This window comes from Schistocerca americana, chromosome X (assembly GCF_021461395.2).
Source record: "Schistocerca americana isolate TAMUIC-IGC-003095 chromosome X, iqSchAmer2.1, whole genome shotgun sequence".
Lineage (NCBI taxonomy): Eukaryota > Metazoa > Arthropoda > Insecta > Orthoptera > Acrididae > Schistocerca > Schistocerca americana.
The window spans coordinates 158,660,811-158,675,581 of record NC_060130.1 but is presented as its reverse complement, the minus strand read 5'-3'; the positions used below and the strand labels follow the sequence as shown (position 1 = coordinate 158,675,581).

Below are 14,771 nucleotides of genomic sequence, written 5' to 3'. Positions count from 1 at the left end.
TTGTTCCAGAGATATTTTGGGTTGACAAGATAGCTGGGACACCCTGTATATTATGTGGTCAAACCCTGCGTCCTACAGCACGTCCCGTGTACATAAATGTAAAAAGAAGTAAATTGACCCAAACTGTGAGAAATTACTGAACCCTGTGCTGCTTCTTTTGGAAAAATATTGGTATTTTTATTCTGTGTTATAGTCAACTGCAAATTGGCAGCATTTGAAAAATTTATAACTCTAAAATAAAATGAACCATTTGTCTGCGCTGGCATTATTGTAATGACAAAATGTTTGTCTTTTATACAAAACTACTCTGTGCTCCATAATATGCCTCTAATATTAGGAGATGCTATCCTGTGAAGCATTGCATATACAGCTGTGAGATTTTGAAAGGGACTTCTTGCTGGATCAAAGTTACTTTCCCTTAACAATAACAAGAAGACTGAATCCAAAAGGAGTGAACAATGTCATTAGAAAGAATCAATGACCAACAACTTTCAAATCTATTGATCTCATAGAATTACATTTTCCTGTAGACATATTGAGTCTCAACGTAATCTTTGGTAAGGATAGCAGCTGAGGTAATGATTTAAAACTTGTGCGGAGGCTGGGGATGGAACCCAGTTCTTCTGCATACTAGGCAGATGTGTTGACCACTACACCACCCTGGCATTGTGGGTAACACTGCTACACAAACTACCTCAGCTACCAAATCAGGAAAATCAAGATGGGCTCAAGTGTGAATTGAAGTTTATGTTAGGCAGGGCATTGGAGTAGAGTAATTTGTGCAACTGAGTTAGCTACACTGCCAGGGCGGTGTAGTAGTTACCCTGGGACAAATTTTAATTCATTACTTCAGCTTCTATCCTTATTGAAAACATTCAGATCGATAAAAACATGTACAGATTAAAGTAAATTATTAAAATTCGCCAAAAAACGGAAATGGATATCTTAGTCGTTATGATGTTTTTGCATTTGCCGAAAAATTTACTTCTCCAGCAAGAGATCCCTTTTTACTATTCATCTCACATTTCATGTAAAGTTTCGGATTCATCGAAATTATATAAGTTAAATCACTTACTCCAATTCAGTATCAGCACATAAATGATTCAGTTTGCTGAATAACAATGTTCTTTAATAAGAGATTACTGAAATTAAACAACAAAACGTCTCTCAGCAGTTACATGCAGTCACCACATGAGTTCAGCCATTTTACGCAACTGAGATATTATTGTTCAAGTTATCTACTATTGCAGAAATTTTTAAAAATGCGTCTACCAACTAGAGCCCATTTGGAATGAGTAAACATCACATATGAAACCACTCTATCTTCAGGGAAGGAAAAACTAGAGAGTACAATACTTACCATTTTGTTTTACAGCGTAGTGTAAACACAATTATTGAAAGTTATATATCGTTATCCAGTTTTGTTTCTTTTACAATTTTTCTTCTTGTTCATTCCAGTTGATGTCCTCTTCTCTTGGTGTTTGCCAGATGTAATTTTCATGAAACAAATAACAGAAAATTATGACAATACAAAGGCTTAACATCTCACGTACATGAGGTGTGTGTGTGTGTGTGTGTGTGTGTGTGTGTGTGTGTGTGTGTGTGTGTGAAAAAGTCATGAGACAGCGATATGCGCATATACAAATGGCGATAATACCGCTTACACATGTTATAAAGGGCAGTGCATTGGCATAGCTGTCATTTGTACTCAGGTGATCCAAGTGTCAAGAGTGTGCCGTGAATACCAAATTTCAGGCATTACCTCTCACTACGAACAAAGCAGTGGCTGTCGACCTTCACTGAACGACAGAGGGCAGCGGGATGTGAGCAGAGTTGTCTATGCTCACATACAAGCAACAATGAGTGAAATAATCGCAGAAATCAGAAGGTATCCGTTAGGAGAGTGCGGTGAAATTTAGTGTTAATGGGCTAAGGCAGCAGACGACCGACGATAGGGCCTTTGTTAGCAGCACGACATCGCCTGAGATCGTGACGCTATAGGTTGGACCCTAGACGACTGGAAAACTGTGGGCTGGTCAGACGAGTCCCGATTTCTGTTGGTAAGAGCTGGTGGTAGGATTCGAGTGTGGAGCACACCCCACGAAAAGATGGACCCAAGTTGTCAACAAGGCATTGTGCAACGTGTGCCATGATGGTGTGGGATTTGTTTGCATGGAATGGGCTGGGTCCTCTGGCTCAACTGAACAGATCATTGGTGGGATATGTTTACGTTCGGCTATGTTCCCAAACAACGGCAGAATTTTTATGGATAGCAATGCGCCGTGTCAGTGGGCCACAATTGTTCGCGACTGTTTTGAAGAAAAATCTGGACAGTCCGAACGAATGATCTGGCCACCCAGATCGCCCGACATGAATCCCATTGAACAATTATGGGAGATAATCGAGATGTCAGTTCGTGCACAAAATCCAACATCGACAACACTTTCGCTATTATACAGCTACACACGCAGCATGGCTCAATACTTCTGCAGGGGACTTTCGACAACTTGTTGAGTCCATGTGATAACGAGTTGCTGCACTACGTAGGGTGAAATGAGGTCCGACTCGAAATTAGGAGGTATTCCATGACCCTTTTCACCTCAGTGTATTTGGTGCACTGCATGTCCATTCTTGTTCCTATTATACAGGGTGTCTCACCTAACTCTGTCACCTAAAATATCTCTGGAACAACAATAGATATTCAAAAACGGTTTTCACCAGCATGAACGTACGGTAGGGGCTAAGGAAACCAAATACTATACGAAATTTTAAAACGTAGCCAAATACTATTTTCAATATAAACTTGTGTATTTTTAAATGGACATTCTCTATTATTTAGTATGCAATCAATAGCATGAAAAATCACATAAATAATGGCGTTGGTTGCATCGCAATACGTCAATTACATCCCGAGAAACTGCGAAGCGAAGTTGACACTTTAAATAAATGAATCGCACAGCTAGCGCACGTCCTGAGACTCAAGCGTGCACCTCACGCTGGCGGTAATCGTGATGCGATTGACGTACTACGTCAATGGAGTGTTAATGTATGGTGTGGTATAGTATGATAACACATCATTGGGCCATATTTCATTGATGGCACTCCTAAAGGCGGATAGTTTTGTCCCTTCTTTAGCTGTACCTTACTTGAACCGGTCCACCTCTTACAATGTGTCAAATAATGCAGTATCAGAATGATGGGTGTCCTACGCATAATGTTTATTGTTGCGAAATGACAACTAGAGGTACAATTAGTGGAAACACACTTGGTTTCACATTTCTAAACCTCATAAGTTTTGAAATATGTGGCTTGTAAAGGATAGCAACGGCGTCGCAGTTTCTGACGTAAAGTATCGCACGTAGTACTGTGCTCAGAGCAGGGGTTGCCTGCACTGGCGCCTGTATCCTGCCGTAAACATACCAATATCACCACGGCACGCTCTACCTTCAGTGTTCAAGTGTCTCCTAATCTGGTCTGCTGAACTGCTCTCATACTGTAACCTAATTCACATTCGTTGCCACATTAAAACCTGTTTTCTTGTGGCTTGTTACATTTGCCGTCATCTAGTCGATATGCCGGCCTTAAGTAATGAAGAAAAACTAGATATTATTTATTATTGGCTGCAGATTCCTTGACTTGCGCCATAGGGTGGTGGGGTTTCGGGCTCCGCTGAATAGGTCAGGAGTTCACTACACTCAGCTGGCGGCTACACGGGTAGCGGAGGCTGTGTGGCGTGGACTGGGCGGTTTTTTAGGTTAGAAGGCCTCGGGAAAGCACGGGGTGGGCTGCAATCTCAAAGGGTGCATGGCAAATACAGAACGTGCTTGGACCAAGGACCAGTCGGAATTGTGGTTGTAAATTGTTGTTGTTTTGCTGGGAAAGTCCCTGAGCTTCAAGCGCTAATAGACAGCACAGATGCTGAAATCGTTATAGGTAGAGAAAGCTGGCTAAAGCCTGAAATAAGTTCTGCAGAAATTTTTACGAAGTCTCAGACGGTGTTCAGGAAAGATAGATTAGGCAGAATTGGAGGTGGAGTGTTTGTGTCTGTCAGTAGTGGTTTATATTGTAGTGAAGTCGAAGTAGATGCTCCGTACGAATTGGTATGGGTGGAGGTTATACTTAACAGCCGAACTAAGTTAATAATTGGCTCCTTCTACCGACCCCCAGACTCCGATGATATAGTTGCTGAACAGTTCAGAGAAAATTTGAGTCTCGTAACAAATAAATACCCCACTCATACGGTTATAGTTGGTGGGGACTTCAACCTTCCCTCGATATGTTGGCAAAAATACTTGTTCAAAACCGGTGGTAGGCAGAAAACATCTTCCGAGATTGTCCTAAATGCTTTCTCCGAAAATTATTTCAAGCAGTTAGTCCACGAACCCACGCGAATTGTAAATGGTTGCGAAAACACACTTGACCTCCTAGCCACAAACAATCCGGAGCTAATAGAGAGCATCATGACTGATACAGGGATTAGTGATCACAAGGTCGTTGTAGCTAGGCTCAATACCGTTTCTTCCAAATCCACCAGAAACAAACGCGAAGTGATATCAGGTGTTCCCCAGGGAAGCGTCCTGGGACCTCTGCTGTTCCTGATCTATATAAATGACCTGGGTGACAATCCGAGCAGTTCTCTTAGGTTAATCGCAGATGATGCTGTAATTTACCGTCTAGTAAGGTCATTCGAAGACCAGTATCAGTTGCAAAGCGATTTAGAAAAGATTGCTGTATGGTGTGGCAGGTGGCAGTTGATGCTAAATAACGAAAAGTGTGAGGTGACCCACATGAGTTTCAAAAGAAATCCGTTGGAATTCGATTATTCGATAAACAGTACAATTCTCAAGGCTGTCAATTCAACTAAGTACCTGGGTGTAAAAATTACGAACAACTTCAGTTGGAAAGACCACATAGATAATATTGTGGGGAAGGCGAGCCAACGGTTGCGTTTCATTGGCAGGACACTTAGAAGATGCAACAAGTCCACTAAAGAGACAGCTTACACTACACTCGTTCGTCCTCTGTTAGAATATTGCTGCGCCGTGTGGGATCCTTACCAGGTGGGACTGACGGAGGACATCGAAAGGGTGCAAAAAAGGGCAGCTCGTTTTGTATTATCACGTAATAGGGGAGAGAGTGTGGCAGATATGATACGCGAGTTGGGATGGAAGTCATTAAAGCAAAGACGTTTTTCACCGCGGCGAGGTCTATTTACGAAATTTCAGTCACCAACTTTCTCTTCCGAATGCGAAAATATTTTATTGAACCCAACCTACATAGGTAGCAATGATCATCAAAATAAAATAAGAGAAATCAGAGCTCGAACAGAAAGGTTTAGGTGTTCGTTTTTCCCGCTCGCTGTTCGTTGTGGAATGGTAGGGAGATAGTATGATTGTGGTTCGATGAACCCTCTACCAAGCACTTAAATGTGAATTGCAGAGTAAGCATGTAGATGTAGATTATTTTAATGTATGGCGAATGTCATAGAAATGCAACCGCAACTGTGACACTGTATGCTGAACGCTACCTAGATCGGCGGTGTCCGTCACGTCCAACCATTGGCAACATCTGCAACACACTCACGGAAACAGGAAGCTGGGCTCCCACAAAACGTCAACGTACAACTCCAGCGACTGGCAATGGAAACGAAATTGCTGTTCTGACTGCTGTAGCGCACAATCCTCAGGTGGGAGTACGAGGTGTAGGAATAAGCCACAGTAGTGTGTGCAGAATCTTGCATCGGAATCGGTTTCATCCGTTCCATATCTCACTGCACCAAGAACTGTACGGAAATGACTATGAATCTCGTATTGCATTCTGTCGTTTTGTACTTCAGCAGTTGCAAGGTAATCCAGTATTCCTATGCAATATGTTGTTTACGCACGAGGCTTCATTTACAAATCATGGTAATGTGAATCTGCGGAACATGCACTACTGGTCTGTGAAAAATCCTCACTGGATTCGCCAAGTTGCTCATCAACGACAGTGGAGTGTCAGTGTTTGCTGCGGTATCATTGCTAACTGTACTGTAGGTCTGCGCAGTTGTTAGATCTGTTAATGCTGCAACAATGGTAGGTGATCAAGATTTAAGTCAGTTTGAACGTGGTGTTATAGACGGAGCACGACCGATGGGACACAGAATTTCCGAGGTAGCGATGAAGTGGGGTTTTCCCCGTACGAATATCTCATGAGTGTACCCTGAATATCAGGAATCCCGTAAAACATCAAATATCCGACATCGCTGCAGCCGGGAAGGGATTCTGCAACAACAGGACCAACGACGACTGAAGAAATCGTTTAACGTGACAGAAGTGCAGCTCTTCCGCAAATTGCTGCAGATTTCAATGCTGGGCCATCAGCAAGTGTCAACGTGCGAACCATTCAACGAGACGTCATCGATATGGGCTTTTGGAGCTGAAGGCCCACTCGTAAACCCCTGATGACTTCACGAAACAAAGCTTTACGCCTCGCCTGGGCCCCTCAACACCGACATAGGACTGTTAATGACTGGAAACATGTTGCCTGGTCGGACGAGTTGTGTTTCAAATTGTGTTGAGCGGATGGTCGTGTACGGGTATGGAGACAACATCATGAATCCATGGACCCTGCATGTCAGCAGGGGACTGTTCAAGGTGATGTAGGTTGTGTAATGGTGTGGGTCGTTCAAAAAATGGTTCAAATGGCTCTGAGCACTATGGGACTTAACATCTGAGGTCATCAGTCCCCTAGAACGTAGAACTACTTAAACCTAGCTGACATAAGAACATCACACACATCCATCCCGAGGCAGGATTCGAACCTGCGGTTCCAGACCGAAGCGCCTAGAACCGCTCGGCTACTCTCGTTGACAGCGGTTCGAATGTAAGCGAACCGATATTTTCGAACAACTCGCTGGTGTTAACTGCGATTCACTGGTGCCCGTGGACGAGCGTTTGCACTGGAGAGAGCAGGTCGTTTTATTGCACTTGTGACGGAATGCCGGTTCCTGTTTCCCTTACCGCAAACTCAACTGACATACGTGCAAGGCCTTGGAACAAAACTGACTTCTCAATCCAATGTAACGAGAATTTTCAAAGCAGGATGCTAATTACGGACGACCAGAATAACCCAAATAAAGGCTACCATTTTCACTGTTATTTACACTCTGGTTCTTAGATATCTGAGACAGTTATTAAATGAAACAACAAGTTTACTGTTACCAGTCACCGTTCTATTTTTTCCACGACGCGTTTCGAAGGTTTAAACCTCCATCATCTGGTGGATTTACATTAGTCAGTATTACATATGTGTGTATGTTGTGCTACGATTTTGGAGGAACTTGTGGCACTGCCTAGTGGAGAAACAAGACACTATTTCAGAATATGGTTTTGGATAACTTTTGACAAAAAATTAAACTGATATCTAATGGTAAACTTTAATAAGTAAACTAGAGTACCTCCTGTGGTCACAGGTTCCCTTTTCTGTCGTAACACTTCTCATGTATACTGCCACATTTGTAAACAAAAATGGCGTTTGGAATCAGCTGGGTGCAAGGTTCGTACAGTAGAAGAGAAGACATAATCGCAAAGTGCAAAGAATGTACATCGTAACAACATTATTACAGAATAATCGTTTAAAGCATTTGGAGGTGTTTGTTTTGAGGTCGAATACATGTGTGTGTACTTCAGGTGGTATATAAATCCAATTTTGAAACGTTAAAACAGCTAAACATTCGTACTCGTTTATAGAATCAGGTGAAATGCTAAAATGGATTAAACTTCATACTTGCTAATAACAATTAGATGAAATGTTACAGGCTTGAATTAAAATGATCATATTGGCTACAGCAGTAAAATCATACAAAGATGACACTCTTTGAAGAAAGAGAGAGAGAGAGAGAGAGAGAGAAAGAGAGAGAGAGAGAGAGAGAGAGAGAGAGAGCAAACATTTACATGGCAAGGAGTCTTAAGATTACATGTTGCATATATTAGCTGCCTAAAGTTTGGGGTAATACACTGGTTAATGCTATAAAATATGCAGATAGATATACATTTGTGCCAGTAGTTGATGTATACATACAGTTTTAAGCTGACAAGAGGTACAAGCTGTTGGTGTGATGAATTAGCTGTGAATGAGGTCAATCTCTTGTACTCTTGGCGGCTGTCAAGATTTATGGTAAATATTAGGATGTGTGCACATGTGTGTGTGTGTGTATGTGTGTGTGTGTGTGTGTGTGTGTGTGTGTGTGTATTTTTAAGAGTGTAGGCAGTTGCTGAAAACCGAGATGATGCTATTGTAAATATTGTCATTTTTGTCATTTAAGATGGATTCTGGTTGTTTCATTTGGTGTTTGTATATTTGGAGTGTTTCAAGGATGTCTAGTTTTCTGCCTTTTGGTAGGATGTGTAGGATGCTAATACTTGTGTTGTTAACATGGTGTTTTGATTCATGCAGGTGGGTAGCTATTGCTGATGTGTGGTATTTTTTGTTTTTTAGTGCTGCCATGTGTTCCTTGCACCTAATCTCAAATGATCTGCCTGTCTGGCCTATGTAGAAGCAGTCACAGTCCAAACATTCAATTTTGTACACACCTGTGTGATGAAGTGAGTTTCGTGTGCCGATGTTGTGGGGTAACTTCTGTCCAATCTTGTTGTCTGTTGTAAAGGATATGCTTATGCCTTTCCGTTTAAAGACGTTGTCAATCTGGTATGAAATGTTACCCAGAAAGGGGATTGTATGGAAGATGTTATTCTCTTTTTGTTTTTTGTGTTGTGATTGCTTTGCCATTATTAAGTATTTTAGAGTGTCTACTATGGAGCTGTTATAGCCATATTCAATAGCTGTTGGTTTTATTATTTCAATTTCTTGGTCAGATTTATCTTCTGAGAGTGGTAGTTGGATAGCTCTATTAATCATGTACAGGTATGCTGCCATTTTGTGTGCTGCGGGGTGGCAAGAGGAGTTGTGGATTGTGGTATGTGTTATGGTAGGCTTCCGATAAATTTCAAACTGACGTCTGTTAATCTTTATTGTAATGGTAAGGCCTAGGAAATCTATACTGTCATCTTTTTGGTGTTCAACTGTGAATTTTATGCTTTCATGGGAGTTGTTGAAAAACTGATTCAACTCACTGATGTCATCTTTAGTGCCTTTGATTAAAATTATGGTATCATCTACATATCTGTAGTAGTAGATGATATTTTTGAGGAGGTGGTGATTGGAATTCAGAATTTTGTCTTCTAGGTTACTTATAAATATTTCTGCTAACAATTCGGAAAGATTTAAGCCCATTGCCAGACCACCTGTTTGTTTGTAGATTTTATTGTTAAATTTAAAATAGTTGTGTGGAAGTGTGAATTCAAGCAGGTCCATTAGTTCTTTAATGTGAGTTGAAGGGATTTTTTTTGTGTTTATGTAGGTTGGCATTGATTATTTGTAGTGTGGGATCTATTGGCACAGATGAATAAAGGTTTTGTATGTCGAATGAGGAAAGTGTGGCTCCATCAGGTACTTGTATGTTTTTGACATATTGTGTGAATTCTGTTGTGTTTTTAAGTGTTCTCTCATTATTGAATGTGTATGCTTGTTTGAGAATTCTGAAGAGTATTTTATTGAGCTTGAATGTTGGGCTGTTCCTACAGTTCACTATGGGCCTGATGGGGGTTCCATTTTTGTGTATCATAGGTTGTGACGTAAGGCAAGGTGCTTGTGGGCTCATTGTTACAATTTTTCTTACTTCTTGGATGGTGAGTAGAAAGTTAATGTTGTTTGAAATGTGTTTAATCTCCTTTTGTATTCTGGCTGTTGGATCTTTATGTATTTCAGTTATGTTGGTGGTTTGGAAGAAGTCTAAAGTTTTTTATATGTATGTGGTTCTGTCCATTACAACAGTTGTGTTGCCCTTGTCAGCTTTTACAATTATTGCATTATTCATGTTTAATTTAGTCTTAATGGTACGTGTAAGGGCTTCTTCTCTTTTCTTGTATGCTGGGAATGGTTTTGCAATTTCCTTTTCAATGATTTCGTTAATTTTGTGGCAGGCTGATATTCTGTCAGTTTGCTTCTTAAAGACGATGGTCGAGATCTGTGTGACACAAGTGACGAGCTTGTACGTCGGTATGATTCCTTTGAAAGGGCACGGCCCATTTCCTTCGGTATCCTTGACACAATCCGAGCCTGTATTCCGTCTCTAATTTCCTCAATGTCGACGGGACGTTAAACTCAATGTTCCTTCCTTTCTTTGACAGGACGCTTCCTTATGGAAAATTTCGATCTCACGAAACTTTTGGGTGTATTGTTTTCAGCAAAAGCTCGCTGCTTTGACGCCTAGACGATGTATCCGACAGTGAAGTGCCTCCTTCTCGTAGCCTTTATTTGCTGCGGCGGTCTCGGGAGGAGAGTTGTTGACGACTGATTGGGGTGGAACCTGGTTCGGAAAATCTAGTCAGGCGATCTGCGATACCGTTTGTCTGGCTTATTGTTTGTGGTATCACTCGTCCAGGTGCTTTTATGCTCACGAGATGGGTGCCAGTGATTTTTCAATTATCAATTGAGCAAAAAATTTTAAAGTTTTAAGTTTTTTCTGTTTCTCATGGTTTTTTCGAAAGGAATGTTTTCTTGTATATATTATTAAATTTCATATAAGTTTCGATGACGTTTATACAAGAAAACGGGTACCGTTTGATGGCAGGGGTTTAATACGCTTAGATTGGGAGTTAGTAGGGGGTGTTTATTTAGAGGAAAGTAGGTCGAGTGGGTATTTATTTAGTTTTATCCATCTTATGTATAGCTCGAATTGTGTGTAAACTTTTTGTTTCTTATTTTTCCCAAGTTTAGATTTTCAGGTCGATCGGTTGGTTGGTTCAAATGGCTCTGAGCACTATGGGACTTAACATCTGTGGTCATCAGTCCCCTAGAACTTAGAACTACTTAAACCTAACTAACCTAAGGACGTCACACACATCCATGCCCGAGGCAGGATTCGAACCTGCGATCGTAGCAGTCACGCGGTTCCGGACTGAGCGCCTAGAACCGCTAGACCACCGCGGCCGGCGATCGGTTAGTTGATAGGTAAGTATATTGTTACGATATTTTACTCAGCTTTTTGGGTATCATTATCAGTCTACAGCTATTCTTTTGTTTGACATTTTGGCTAAAAAGGTAAACTGAAGTTAATGATACCAGAACTAAGTTTAAGTTGGGGTGTTATGTGTTTGCTTTGTGAATATTGTTTTTTCGTTTCCGTCATTCGTTTGTACTGTGAAAGTTAAGTGCAAATAGTGATACCAGCAAGTCGTCGTAAATGGCTTATGTTTCGGTTACAGTGTCTGGAGGTTAATGGGAATCGTCAAGTTCATTTTAATGCCGTAAGACGAAGATTACATACGCAGCACATAATTAGTTTGCGCTTTCGTGCTTTTCGGTTGGTAACCTATGTCCTATGCAACACAATGGTCACATAAACGTGTAATAGATTTTTAAATATTCGATCCTCAGTTTCACGGACGGGTGACTACTTTTGTCACAATTAACAACTGTTTTAAATGAGGTTTTCAAGGCTTTTGTATTATTTCAGGCATTCTTAGTCAAGTCTTCGGAGGTAACTAACGAAATCTGATAAACTGCAACACATATGTTGTAGAAGATTAACGTAGTGTTGATTAGTATGCTAAGATGGTAAGGACCTGCAGCATTAGCGATGGAAAATTCATTGTCTCGTGGTCGCAGAAACTGTTTTCCGCGTATATCGTAAACGACATCGTGATTCTAGTACATTAACCATGTACTGGTAAGGACGTCGTGAAGACGGATAATTCCGATGTTGCAGCCGACATAACAGGAACAGGACGCTGTGACTGGGGTTAGGCTCTGCTACGTGAACTGCTCGCCTTCGTCACGTAGCAAACTTGCAGCTTCTGTATTGTTAGTTCCATATTTTATGACAGAAGACCTTTTTATTCATACTTCCTGTGTCTTCAGTTTTGTTTCTTGCGTTAAATACGTTTAATTTTTTCCCTGTCTGCTCTGATGTGTCCTATTACAGCCCTCAGAAATTTCGATTCAGTTGCCAGGATCGTACTTTCTTGTCATTCATGAACGGTCCACGACTCTCTTCCGTGAAGTAATGTGGGGATGGCCATTACTCTACAAAATTTCATTTCTGTAGATTTTGGTGTCTCGTTTCTACAGTGTCCGTTTACGTCTCACACATGTTTCCAAATTTTGCTAATTCTTTGACTATAGCTTTATCACACTCACATTTGATGCCACATCTCAGGTAATTAAAACCTAAGGTGGTGAAGTCTCCTAGAACCGTGTCGGGCCTTCTTTTGCCCGGCGTAGTGCAGCAACTTGACGTGCCATGAACTCGAAAAGTCGTTGGGAGTCCCCTCCAGAAATATTGAACCATGGTGCCTCTATAGCCGTCTATAATTGCGAAAGTGTAGCCGATGCAGGATTTTTTGCACGAAGTTCGATGGGATTCATGTCGGGTGATACGGGCTGTTAAATCAGTTTCACTCACTGTCCAGAATGTTCTTCAAACCAATCACGAACAGCTGTCGTCTGGTCACATGGCGCATAGTCATCCATAAGAATTCCATCGTTGTTTGGGAACATGAAATCCATAAATGGCTGCAAAAGGCCTTCAAGTAACCGAACATACCTATTTAGAGTCAATAATCGTTCAGCTGTACCAGAACACGCAGTTCATTGCATGAAATCACACCCCACACCATCACGGGGCCACCATCAGCTTGAACAGTGCCTTGTTGATAGCTTGGGTCCATGGTTTCGTGGGGTCTGCGACAAACCCTAGCCCTACCATCAGCTTTTTACCAGATGAAATCGGGACTCATCTGACCAGGCCTCGGTTTTCCAGTCGTCAAGGGTCCAACCGATATGGTCATGAAACCAAGAGAGGCGCTGCAGGCGATGACGTGCTATTAGCAAAGGAAATCAGGTCGGTCGTCTGCTGCCATAGCCCAGTAATACCTGATTTCGCCGTATTGTCCTAATGGATAAGGTCGTCGTATGTGCCACATTTATTTCTGCGGTTATTTCTGGCAGTGTTATTTGTCTGTTAACACTGACTATTCTACACAAACGCCGCAGCTCTCCATTGTTAAGTGAAAGTCACCGGCCACTGCGTTGTCCGTGGAGAGAGATAATGCATAAATGTGGTATTCTCGGTACACTCTTGACACTGTGGATCTCGGAATATTAAATTTCCGAAATGGAATGGCTCAAGCGTCTAGCTCCATGTACCATTCGGCGTTCAAAGTCTGTTAATTCCCGTCATGCGGACGTAATCACGACTGAATTCTTTTCACATGAATCACCTGAATACACCTACATCCATACTCCGCAAGCCACCTGACGGTGTGTGGCGGAGGGTAGTTTGAGTACCTCTATCGGTTCTCCCTTCTATTACAGCCTCGTATTGTTCGTGGAAAGAAAGATTGTCGGTATGCCTCTGTGTGGGCTCTAATCTCTCTCATTTTATCCTCATGGTCTCTTCGCGAGATATACGTAGGAGGCAGCAATATACTGCTTGGCCCCTCGGTGAAGGTATGTTCTCGAAACTTCAACAAAAGCCCGTACCGAGCTACTGGGCGTCTCTCCTGCAGAGTCTTCCACTGGAGTTTATCTATCATATCCGTAACGCTTTCGCAGTTACTAAATGATCCTGTAACGAAGCGCGCTGCTCTCCGTTGGATCTTCTCTATGTCTTCTACCAACCCTATCTGGTACGGATACCACACCAGTGAGCAGTATTCAAGCACTGGGCGAACAAGTGTACTGTAACCTACTCCCTTTGTTTTTGGATTGCATTTCATGCACAAATGACAGCTCCGCCAATGCACTGCCATTTTATACCTTGTGTACTCAATACTATCGTCATCCATATACGTGGAACTCGTTTCCAAAAGGTACCAAATCCAACTGAGACAATTTTTCAATAGAGCAGAAATACTACACGTAACCACAACAGCTCTACTATGCAAACGGTAGTTGATACAGTTTGTCTGCGACTCATTGATAGGTCTTTTAGAAAATTTAAGGTATTCTTCATTATTATTGCACAGATATTAGGAATTTCATTTTGGATTTGATACTTCTTGTCATAAAAATTACTTTAAAGTGAACAAATTACATTTCACGAACAAATACCACTCAATCCGAATATACTTTGTGACATTTATTGCAAATGACTTTAGCGGACACGTTTAGCAGTCAAAAATTTAGAAAATAACTTATCTTTGTCTTACTTAGAGCATAACTTATTGTGTATGAATTCTCTACAGGACCTTCTAGAGTGTTACTTAGTTCAAATCTTACACAATTACTTTATCTGAGTTGTTAAGAGATACTATATTAATAATGATTATACATACACGAGCTAATATTTCCTAGTGTTACCGATATTTCTTTCAAAACATCAGTCATCATAGAGAATGTCTATGCTATCACTGTGTCCATCCTCATTTACTCGTACATCATTATTCTCTACCACACTTTTGTAGAAAGGGATTTGGTTCAATTCATAGCACACTGCATAAAGTGGGGAAACCAAGAAATTTTACGTTACCTGTTGTAGATGACTACTGTTTGGTAGGTCTTTTACTTTAAGCAAAATACAATCATATCTTACCCCACTTCTGCTGCTGTCATTGCATAAGCAGCAAGCAGATCAATCAGTGATGATGAATGATCAATAGTGAGACGTTTAGCTTCACTAATTTTGAAGGTTTTTTATTTTAGAGTTGGTATTTGACTGAATTCTTATCTAC

General features: G+C 41.3%; 1 non-coding gene across 1 annotated transcript; it reads right to left on the bottom strand.

Moving 5' to 3' along the window:
• Positions 1-593: 593 nt before the first annotated feature.
• On the bottom strand, positions 594-665 carry Trnat-agu. Its single transcript has one exon. It is a non-coding gene; the product is annotated as a tRNA-Thr (tRNA).
• Positions 666-14,771: the final 14,106 nt, after the last annotated feature.